The sequence below is a fragment of the Vulpes lagopus genome, chromosome 8 (genome assembly GCF_018345385.1).
Source record: "Vulpes lagopus strain Blue_001 chromosome 8, ASM1834538v1, whole genome shotgun sequence".
Lineage (NCBI taxonomy): Eukaryota > Metazoa > Chordata > Mammalia > Carnivora > Canidae > Vulpes > Vulpes lagopus.
The window spans coordinates 23,280,001-23,289,653 of record NC_054831.1 but is presented as its reverse complement, the minus strand read 5'-3'; the positions used below and the strand labels follow the sequence as shown (position 1 = coordinate 23,289,653).

The window sequence follows — 9,653 nt, the reverse complement described above, 5'->3', positions numbered from 1 at the left end:
TTCTCCTATAAAATCCACTCTCCTTGTAGAAGCCAAAGACCTATGCAAAACCTGCACATTTTCACAGGTGTCAAAAAAGCATCTTCTGTTTCCCCCAAATAGCCATCATTCACTGGTTTACAGGTTCCCAAAATGCTATTAATTGATGTCGCAGCCTTTTAAAATTTTCTTTCAGAGAAAAAACATAGGTATTTGTGGGTTACTGAGCTGGGATCTTGTTCTGGAAGCATCAGGAGGGAGCCTCATCAAAGGAGAGGAAAGAACAGAACAAAGAAAGCCTGGAACTCTGAGTGGAAAGAACCCTACACCCTCTACTTCCCAGTAAGAGAGGAATTAGGCTCAGAAAGGGAAAATGACTTGTCCAAGGTCACTGTTTGTAGCAAAGGAAGAACCAAAACCCAGGCCTCCTGACTCCCAGACCACTAGCCTACAGTGCACAGTGTCTTGCCACATGCTAGCTCCTTTATTAGGCAAGGAACTCTCTGGGTAATATTGTGGTTGTTGACCTGTGAAGAGTAAGGAATGTGGAATAAATGCCATCTTTTCCTGTCCTACGGTAGCCCGATAATTTTAAAGCATATTTTAAACAGAGAAAAGATTCCCATAAAAACGAAATTCCCTTTGTTTTGTTGTTGTTGTTGTTGTTGTTTTGCATCCTCCCCTACCTTGTCTATCACTTGCTTTAGTGATACTTCTTCCTCTGGTATTGTATCAGCTCAGAGTATCTGATCAGACTTCAGAGACAGGGGCACATCCCCACCAAGCAGGAGTTCTGCTTATCTACCCGGCCTTGGGGGAACCAGGAAGCAGGAGATCACCCAGAACAAAACAGAAGTGTATTCACCTTGGTTTACAGTCCTCCTTCCTGAGAATCTCCCCTGGGGAACTCTGCCCTCAAATGAGCCCCTAAGTCCTTCTTATTTTCCAACTCCTCTCTCCCCATCACCCTTCCCAGGTGATGAAACACTGTGACTGGTTAAGATGCTGTTTAAATGCAGAATGTTATTATCACCATATATCATCCAGATCAGTTTTCTAGGTCGTACTAAGATGTCAGAATGATGCAAGCCAACATTTTTATTATTTAGGATACAGTATACTAAGTTTATGTTGATTACTCTAAGTATCATCTTTGAAAGATAACTAGCATTAAAGTGTTGATAATGTTCCACTTTTGCAATCATATTTGCATAGTGTACAACAGAGTTTAGCAGGAAAAATTATCTTAAGTGGTGTTTCTCATCTGCTCTGTCAGTCTCACACTGCTTGCTTCAACTTGGTACATGAGGCAGGACAAACGCTTACAATTTTTTTTATATCAGCTTTACATTATATAATGGTATTCTTGTTCCTTCTGGGAAGCCTGCAGCATGGAGTTTGTAATGGAAAAAGCAGAGTCTTTGGGGCCGGTCATAACTGAATTCCAATTCCAGCTTATGCACTTGAGAAAGTCATTTAACCGCTCTGGGAAGCAGCCACCTCTTCTGTAAAATGGAGTTAGCAAGGCTGTGAGATTGTAGATAATATATGAAAAACACCTAAACAGCACTGTGCCTGGCACGCAGCAGACTGGCATGCAGCAGCCTCTTTTGTTCCACATACAGTGTTTTTAAATGTCTGTTTACCGCATTTTGAAATTAAAGATTGAAAGTAAGCTGACATTCCCTGCACCATACTTCTGGCTGACGAGTCTTTGGCCTTCCAGCAGAGTTATATATGCAGATAATCTGTTTGATGCTGCTCAACACAGAAGGGACACTGATTTTATTTTATGAACAATAGTTGGATGTCTCCTGAGTGTCGGCTACTGGGAAATAAATATTGTAGATTTCATTTATTCATTCATTCATTACAAACAAGCTATCCTCCAAACGACCCCCTCGTTCTTCCTTTCTCCCCTTTACTTTTTTTTTTTACGCTCCCCCAGGCCTACTACAGTCTTTTGCCCAATTGGATGCTATTTTTCATTTTCATCTTGTCACCACCTAATGTCCAAATTTATTTAAATCATCCTCAGACACAATCCTACAAGATATGAATCACATTCAGGGTTGGGTTTTTTTTTCCCCTGACTTGTCAGCTGTCTCATTTATGATTGACAAGATTTCCATTTCAGTAATTTCTACTAATTCTGCTTCAAATCTGTATATCTAATGAACACACCAATCGGCACCTCATTATTAGTCAGGATCATTTTTCTCTGGTGTAATGCACTGACTTCATAATTTACAGTACAAGGTAGCTGCTTCTAAATGAAACTCAAAGAAAGCCTTGTCCAGTTTGCATGAAAACAGTATCTGGCTTGTGAGTACAAACAGAATATCCTCTCTAGGCTTTCATCCTTTATGCATATGAACACTGTTTGCATGCTCCAATCAGACTCTTAAGCCCAAAATAAGGCTTTTCTTTTTGTAAAGGTATGTTGAATTGTATATCTCTGCATAAGGACGAAAAGAAAAACAGTTTGTCTGTACCGGGGGGGAAAAAAAAACAGTCCAAGTTCTCCAATGCAAACACAATCTGACACATGCTAAAAATTGCCTGAAGCACTGGCGAGTTATAGATCTTCTCCCTGGGGCAGATAATTCATTAGGAAATAGCCTCATGCCCTATGTAGCAATTGAACAAAAATATTTACTTGTGGTAATATCAGATGATAAGGGTAACAGGGTTTCTTTCTGAACCAGGGCGGGGGGGGGGGGGGGGGGGGGGGGGGGGGGACAGTCCTGCAGTAGATTGCAGTAGATGCCCATCATAAGCATTGCAAATGAATCATTAGTCGTCATCCTGCAATCTAGGTCAGAATGGAGCCAAAGGGAAGGGCTTTTTAATCGGCTACAGGGCTCAGGTTGAGTCTGCTTATGTGAAGGCACAAGAGGCAAACACTTACATTGTGGTGAGGCATTCTAAGGGGGATAGAAGAAAGATGCTTTCACCTGATAGAGGGACCTTTTCCTAACCCAGAGAGTAATCAAGAATCAAGAGGGTTGTACTTTCAAATGAATGCCATTTAAACACATACACACACACAACTTTTCTCTAAGCCTTCTGTGTTCAAGTTTTCAGGCCCTGAATAGTGTCTTCCAGATAGATTTTTAAAGGGAGAGAATATCTTTCAGGCTCAGGAACATGTGGATTTTATCTTAAATAATACAATCGTACACTGTGTGTCATAAAGGACTTCACAAGTCATCTACTCCAAGTACCTCATGCTTTGTAAGAGGATATGAAACAAGGAGGAGAGGGACTCACCTGCCCAAGGTCATCCGAGTCACCTTCATCATACAGCTGTTTCATTTTCTTTGCTTTCTTAAAGATTGTGTTTTGTACAACGTGAATAATTTATTGAATAAGGCAGAAACAAAATAAATTGACTTGGTAACAGCCACCTGATAAGCTAGATCGGTGTCAGATACTCTTGCCATGTGCCTCATCCTTCCCTCAAAATGATTATGAAAGGATGCTGTTTGCCAGACCTGTCTTGGGGGTCCTTCCTCAAAACCTCTGGTCCTGGCTTTGATGCGATTATTTTTCTGGGCATGTTGTGGCATTCAATCCATTGGCCAAAGGCTCTGGAACTTTTGTGTGACTCTTGCCCTATCCCTCTGGGGCCATAAGAGGCTGGTAGTGTGTGTTTTTCTAAATATGTTCTGAAATATCACTAAAACTAGAGACATTTAAATAGACTCGAATTTCAAAATTAAATCCAAGCTATGCACTAAATGTACTTGCTAGGGTTGCTTGGCTATTTCTTTTATTTGCTAAAATCATAAGAAAACTTAAAGGTCAAATGTGATAGGAGGAAAACATACAGGCAAGTAAGGAAGAGAGCTGGTTTTGTTTTTAACTTTAACACTGGATTTGTTACAAACCATCCACATGATATCCAGAAGCAATGTTTCCTTCTCTCTAGGCCTAGTTTTTTTCTCTTGCTTTTCCTCTTTTGTATGAATAAGAAGAAAACCAAATGATCTCCAGGGTTTCAGCATTAATTATGGCATTCCAATGTTATCTCCAAAACTGACTTATTTTTTGGAAGCCACAGTAACTGTAGAACTATCTGTAGCTATTTCCAAGATGTGAACTGACATGTTAGTGTCTGATAAATTTATGTAAAGCTCTCAAAGGAGGTAGTTTCACTATTGAAATAATTCTCCAAAACAATGGTGACTGACTTGGGATGAAGAGCTTATGAATCTAACCCTCTAACCAGCATTTTTTTTTTCTCCCATTTCACTTTCCAGATTGATTTGTGAGGGGTTTTATTTTTTTCCCCTCTTCCTTAGTTAAAAATATTTGTTAGGCCCTGAAGAGAACTAGAAATATGGGGTAGCAGTATGTGTGGGCACACGTAAATAAGTAAGAATGAGCCTGGTTCTTATCTAGCCTGAACACATCAGGAACACAGCTCTGTATTCCATTTCTCTGGCCACCACAACTTGAAGGTTATAGAATATTCTATTTCAGGACACCTATAGGACCGAGGAGCCCGTTTAAAAGTACTGCAGTGTTATTTTGATTTCTGCCACTGAATGAATCACTCCTCCTGAATGCAAACACCAGCAAAGAATGCGTTAGAGGATCCGCCATCATATTAAAAATTAAATCCGGCTGCATTTCATAATGGGCTTTCCTTTTTAAAGCACGGTTTCATCTTCTCACCATGGAAATTGCGTTCTAATGGCTGTTCTTTATGGTTAACACTGAGGCATCGGCTGAGGTCAGAACCCTGCTTCTCTGAACAGGGAACCACAAATGTCACAGACACATGGTAGGCTTGGCAAATAATATATTTCTTTCCAAATCTCCTGTGTCTTCAGTTTGCCTAGCGTCATGCTTGTGGTAAGCTGAAGAGAGTTTATTTCTCGGGTCTTCTCTCCTTCCTTTGGTGGAACCAGCGGGAGGCATGCAATTTACAATGAATTCAAAAGTGCACCTCTTTTGGTTTTTGTTGTTGTCTTTATTTTAACCCCAAGAAGAGAGAGATTTAACTCAGTCTTCACCCCGGGCTAAGCTAATACTTAGGTCATGTCTGAGCTCTCTGGGGAACCCCGCTTTATACCATCCGAGGGGCAATGGTGTCTTTTCACGTGGAGCTGCACAGCTGTCCAGCCATATGGGCCCCAACAGCCCAGTCAATCGGATTTGGGGAGGTTTTACAATGTAATTTCTTAACGTGCTAGTATTTGGGGTGAGTTTGATCAGGGGTATAGACAGCTCTTAAGCCCAAGGGTTTAGGTTTTAAGAAGCCATCACAAATGTCCCAGCATCTGATCAGACTGGTTAAAAACAGATAAGAAATCTGTGACTGGGGGAGGGGAAAGGACTCCTGACCCCCTGGTTGGAGAGAGCCCCAGGGGTATGCTGTAACTATTAATTCGGCATCAGCTGCTTTTCCTTTTCTTTTCTTTTCTTTTTTCTTTTCTTTTTTTTAACCCGGGGCTCATCATTTAAGGCGTTCCCACTCAGGCCTGCAGAGCCCGTTACAAAACCATCTCTCTGCTCCCCTCCCCCCATGCCGCAAGATGAGAGAGCAAATATCCTGCATTGCAGCAACAGCGCAGGAGGACTGCATTGAAACCGTCCTCAAGCTAAACAAAACCAGGCCTCTAAGAAAAACCTAGGGAAGGCCAGCAGCGGTGTGTCCTGCTGCCTCTCGGGCAGAACCAACTGCAAGCGGCAGCCCCATCCCTCCACGTAGAAGGGGTTCAGAAACTGCCTAAGGAATCCTTAGTGACTAGAAAATAAGTAGTCCTGAATCTAAAACCCTCATCAAAATGGTGGAAGTCCTGAACTAATCCACCGCCAGTGTAGTTTGGCCACCAGAAAAGTATTTTAGTGTGAGAGGAACCTTAGCCGAAGGGTAAGTTTTCCCCAAAAAAGATATCCCACGAGGATGGATGGCTCTTTCCAACTAACTACACAGTCTTCAGAAATTAAGCACTTAGTGCAGGAATGTTTTATATTCTGTTCTTCTCCTCTCTCTTATGTCTCCCCGTCTCTCTGTCTCGCTCTCGCTCTCAACTGAAACCAAAGCTTTCCTTTTCTTAGGAAGAGGAAAAACTGCTGATTTTTAAGCGTCTCGTGGTACATTGGTGGAGGCAAAAAGCCAGGGCTACGGGGTTTCGGGATTGCTATTCTTTTCTGGGGACAAACACCCAGTAATTGACAACAACCCAAACGGCCTTGAAGCTGGCGGGGCAGCGCCCAGGGTCGCGGTGCATCTGGACCCCTGAGGCTCTGCGGGCGCTCACCTGCAGTGACCCCGCAGGCCCGCTCTCGGCCGCCCCGCACGGGCCGTCTGATTCGAGGATGCTGCTCTTAGCTGTCAGGGGCTGGCGCTACCTAGCCACCTCTCGGGGCTCCGAATCCAGCGCTGCCCAAGAAACAGTTTCGGTTTTTGCTGTTTTTGTTGTTGTTTTAAGTCATTAGAGAAGAAAAGCCGGAGTAGGAGAAGCAGATGGGCCCTGCGTGCGCCGGGACCGCCGGGGCCGGGGCTGGGGCTGACTCCCGCGGCTGCGGAACCGGCTCTCCGGGAAGACAGATTTCTCCTTGCTGGCGCTGGGGTTTTGTTGGGGGTTTGGGCGGGGGGGGGGGGTGGGGATGGGGTGCGGGGGGTGTCTTTGGGTTTTGTTTTTATGGGCAGACTCATTCTGAGCCCTTCCTTAAGACCAAGCTAACCCCATGCTCCCGGAAAAAACACACAACACGGCCACAACCATCACAACAAAAGGCGCCTCCCCGAAGTGAGTCTAAATGTACGCGGGACGGGTGGCGGCCGGACGTGGAGAAGCACTTTTGTGCCTCTCTAATCTCGGGAGTCCATCTGGCCCCGGCGGGGCGGGCGGGCGGGAGGGCGCGGGGGGGGGGAGGGGAGGCGGGAGCGGCGCGCGCACGTACCCAGAGCGCGGGCACGCGCGCCCGCTCTCCTTCACGTTCACCTTGACTGCAGGGGGCGGAGGACGGGGCTACCTTCCCCCATCCGCACCAACCCTTCTCCCCACCTCACCCCCGCCGCCGTCCTGCCCAGACGCGGCCAGGGGCTGGGAGGGAGGGATGGAGGGGAGGTGCAAAGGCGCTCGGGTCGCCGCAGCGGCCGGACAGCCGCGTGCTCTCCGCAGTGATGTCAACCGCATCCTCCGCAGCACTCCCCCATCCCACCCCCACCCCCACCCCCACCCCGGGCCTCGCCCGCGCCGCGGTGGGCGGAAACCCCAGTCTGGCGCCTCCAGCCTTGGGACGAGAAGCAGGGGGCGTGCCGGGGGCCTGAGCCCCCCACTCCATTTGCGAAAGCGGGAGAGACAGGGAGTGGACGATCCGTGGTGCGGCGGCTACCGGGGCGGAGGAAGGGGCGGGGGTGGGGGGGCGGTGGACCTGGGTGTAGGATTGACGCCCAGGACTGCTGAAGGGATCTGCCCGGGACTGGTGCAGCCGGGGTTACGTTTAGGGCGCGGAGGGCACGCATCACTGCAGGTGCCGCGCTTGTGGGCACGGCGAAAGCGCCCCCTCCGCCCAGGATAGAAACGGATAAACGGAAGCGCGTGTGAATGTGGGGGTGCGAATTGCCACCTCCAACCTTGGCTTTCCCGCTCTTCCGAGCGCTCCCACTTCTCACTTTCCCCAAATCCGCATTTTCCTTGGCACAGCTCTCCCGGAGCAAGAAGCAGAGGGAGGTACCCGGGGGCAGTGAGAATGACGTGTGCTGGTGCAGAGAGCGGGTGGGGGGCTGCGGGCCCCGCTCTGTGGACCGGCTCCTAATCCTCTTGTTTTCGGTACAGTCAGCAGATGTGGCTTCTTTTAGCTGAATAATCCGTTAAAGGAATAATAATTTTTAAAAAGGAGATCGACCTCACCCAAAGAGGATGGCGAACGAGATTAGGGCTTGGTAAGGATAAATTAAAAGGCTCCAAATTCTCTGTCCCTCTCTGCCTTCCTCTCTACCCACCTCCCCCTCCCTTCACCTCCCTCCCCTCCCCCCTTCTTCCTCATCCCCTGCAATCCGCACTCGACGCGAGTTCACGCGGAGGGCTGGATTTTCAGGCTGAACCGCAACTTGCGCTGCGCGTTATTATTATTCATCGGAGGGTGCTGCCGCCACAACCTTTGCCTCCTGCGCTCCTCTCCTTCCCCCCGGCCGCCGCCGCCAGCAGTGCAGTGCCTCCTGCACGCATGCTCTGGTTCACCAAAGAGAGAATCTGAATTTTTTTTTTTTTTATCATGCTCATGATCACCCTCATGATGCTCCTTATCGCGGTTATCATTTCCTCCTGCCAGGTGGAGCGACCACCAGCGCCTTCTCGCCACCAGCCCCTTCCCCAGGGAAGGAAGCGATTCGGGCCCGGCCCTGGCGGCCGCTCCCTGGATGCGGGCTTCCTTCGCCTCTCCGCATCCCTCCCTCTTTCATCTGCATGTATATATCTTGATCCCTTTATTCCAGTAGATCTATTGCCTTTCCATTGGGCTGGCTGAAACGCTGCGGACTGCGACCAGTCTCTTAAAAAGAAGAACAAAAAGAGGAAGACCTTGAGTGGACCCCAGGACAAAGCACTTTGGGCTCGGCAAGAAGGGACGCGCGGGAGCGCTGGCTCCGAACCGGAGTGATCTCGGGTGCCCAAGAGCGCCCATCCAGCGTGCGGACCTCTGAGGGTATTCGGATTGAATTTTATTTATCTTTTTGGCATGCTTGAACAGTGACATTGTTGGAGAGGGGTAGAGTTTGGTTTGGTTTAATTTTTCTGGGAAAGCGAGCTGAATGGTGGGAGACCAGGTAGACTTAAGTTGGCTTTCCTGCTCCCCTTCCTCCCCTTCTCGAGACCCGGGTGTCCGAGAAGAGACTGGGAAGCAGAAGGTTTAGAAAAAAGTAGACACAGGAGATGTTGTCCGGAGGACTAAGGGAAGAGTGGGGCGACGGGTGAGTGGGAACCGGCCAGCTGAAAGAAGATTTTGAAAAGAAGAGGTTGTTGGTTTTTTTTTTTTTTTTTTAACCCTCTTTGGGTTCACAGGATGAGTTTTGCTGGGGAGGAGAATATGGTTGACTGTCGATAGAAGCTCTGAGAAATTGATGAAGAATTGATATGTCCATGTACACACATAAGGAGGCATCTGGATTTGTGTGTAAACAGACTGGAGAGGTGGAAGAGGGCATGGAGGAAGGGGGCTTAAAATAATGTCTTATTATCCCTTTGGCTTTGGGGACTCTCATCCTCTGTCCCTCCCCCTTTTTTTGACCCAGGGATCCAGCTCCATTAGACACGAGTGACCTTTTAAATCTACGCCCACCCTTTACCTGGTAAAGCCCGTTGACAGTTTGGGGTGGGGTGGGGTGGGGTGAGGAGGGTGGTAGGGGTGTTTCGAAGACATATATATTCTCTCTCCTCTCTCTCTCCCCCCTCTCCCCCTCCCTTCTTCCCCTCCTCCCCTCCTCCCCTCTTTCCTCTCTCCTCCCTCTTCCCTCCTCCCTTCTCCCCTCCCCTTCGTCTCCTCCTCCCTCGTTCTCCCCCCATCACTCTTTCTCTTCCTCCCTCCCACCTCCCTCACTCCCTCCCTCCCTGCTGCATTTTGCATGAGCTATCTAGGTCATTAGCATTTTAGCGTATGCAAGACTTGACAAAGCTGATGAGGGGCCAGATGGGCCTCGCTCTTATGGTTTTTTT

The 9,653-nt window shown here is 47.9% G+C and overlaps 1 long non-coding RNA gene across 1 annotated transcript in view; it reads left to right on the top strand.

Moving 5' to 3' along the window:
- The first annotated feature begins 7,734 nt into the window (after positions 1-7,734).
- LOC121496705 overlaps positions 7,735-9,653 on the top strand; it is a 6,054-nt gene continuing 4,135 nt past the window's right edge. The window contains exons 1-3 of the long non-coding RNA XR_005989317.1: positions 7,735-7,885; positions 8,438-8,646; positions 9,233-9,289. This is a non-coding gene — a long non-coding RNA (uncharacterized LOC121496705). The remainder of the gene's footprint in view (positions 7,886-8,437; positions 8,647-9,232; positions 9,290-9,653) is intronic.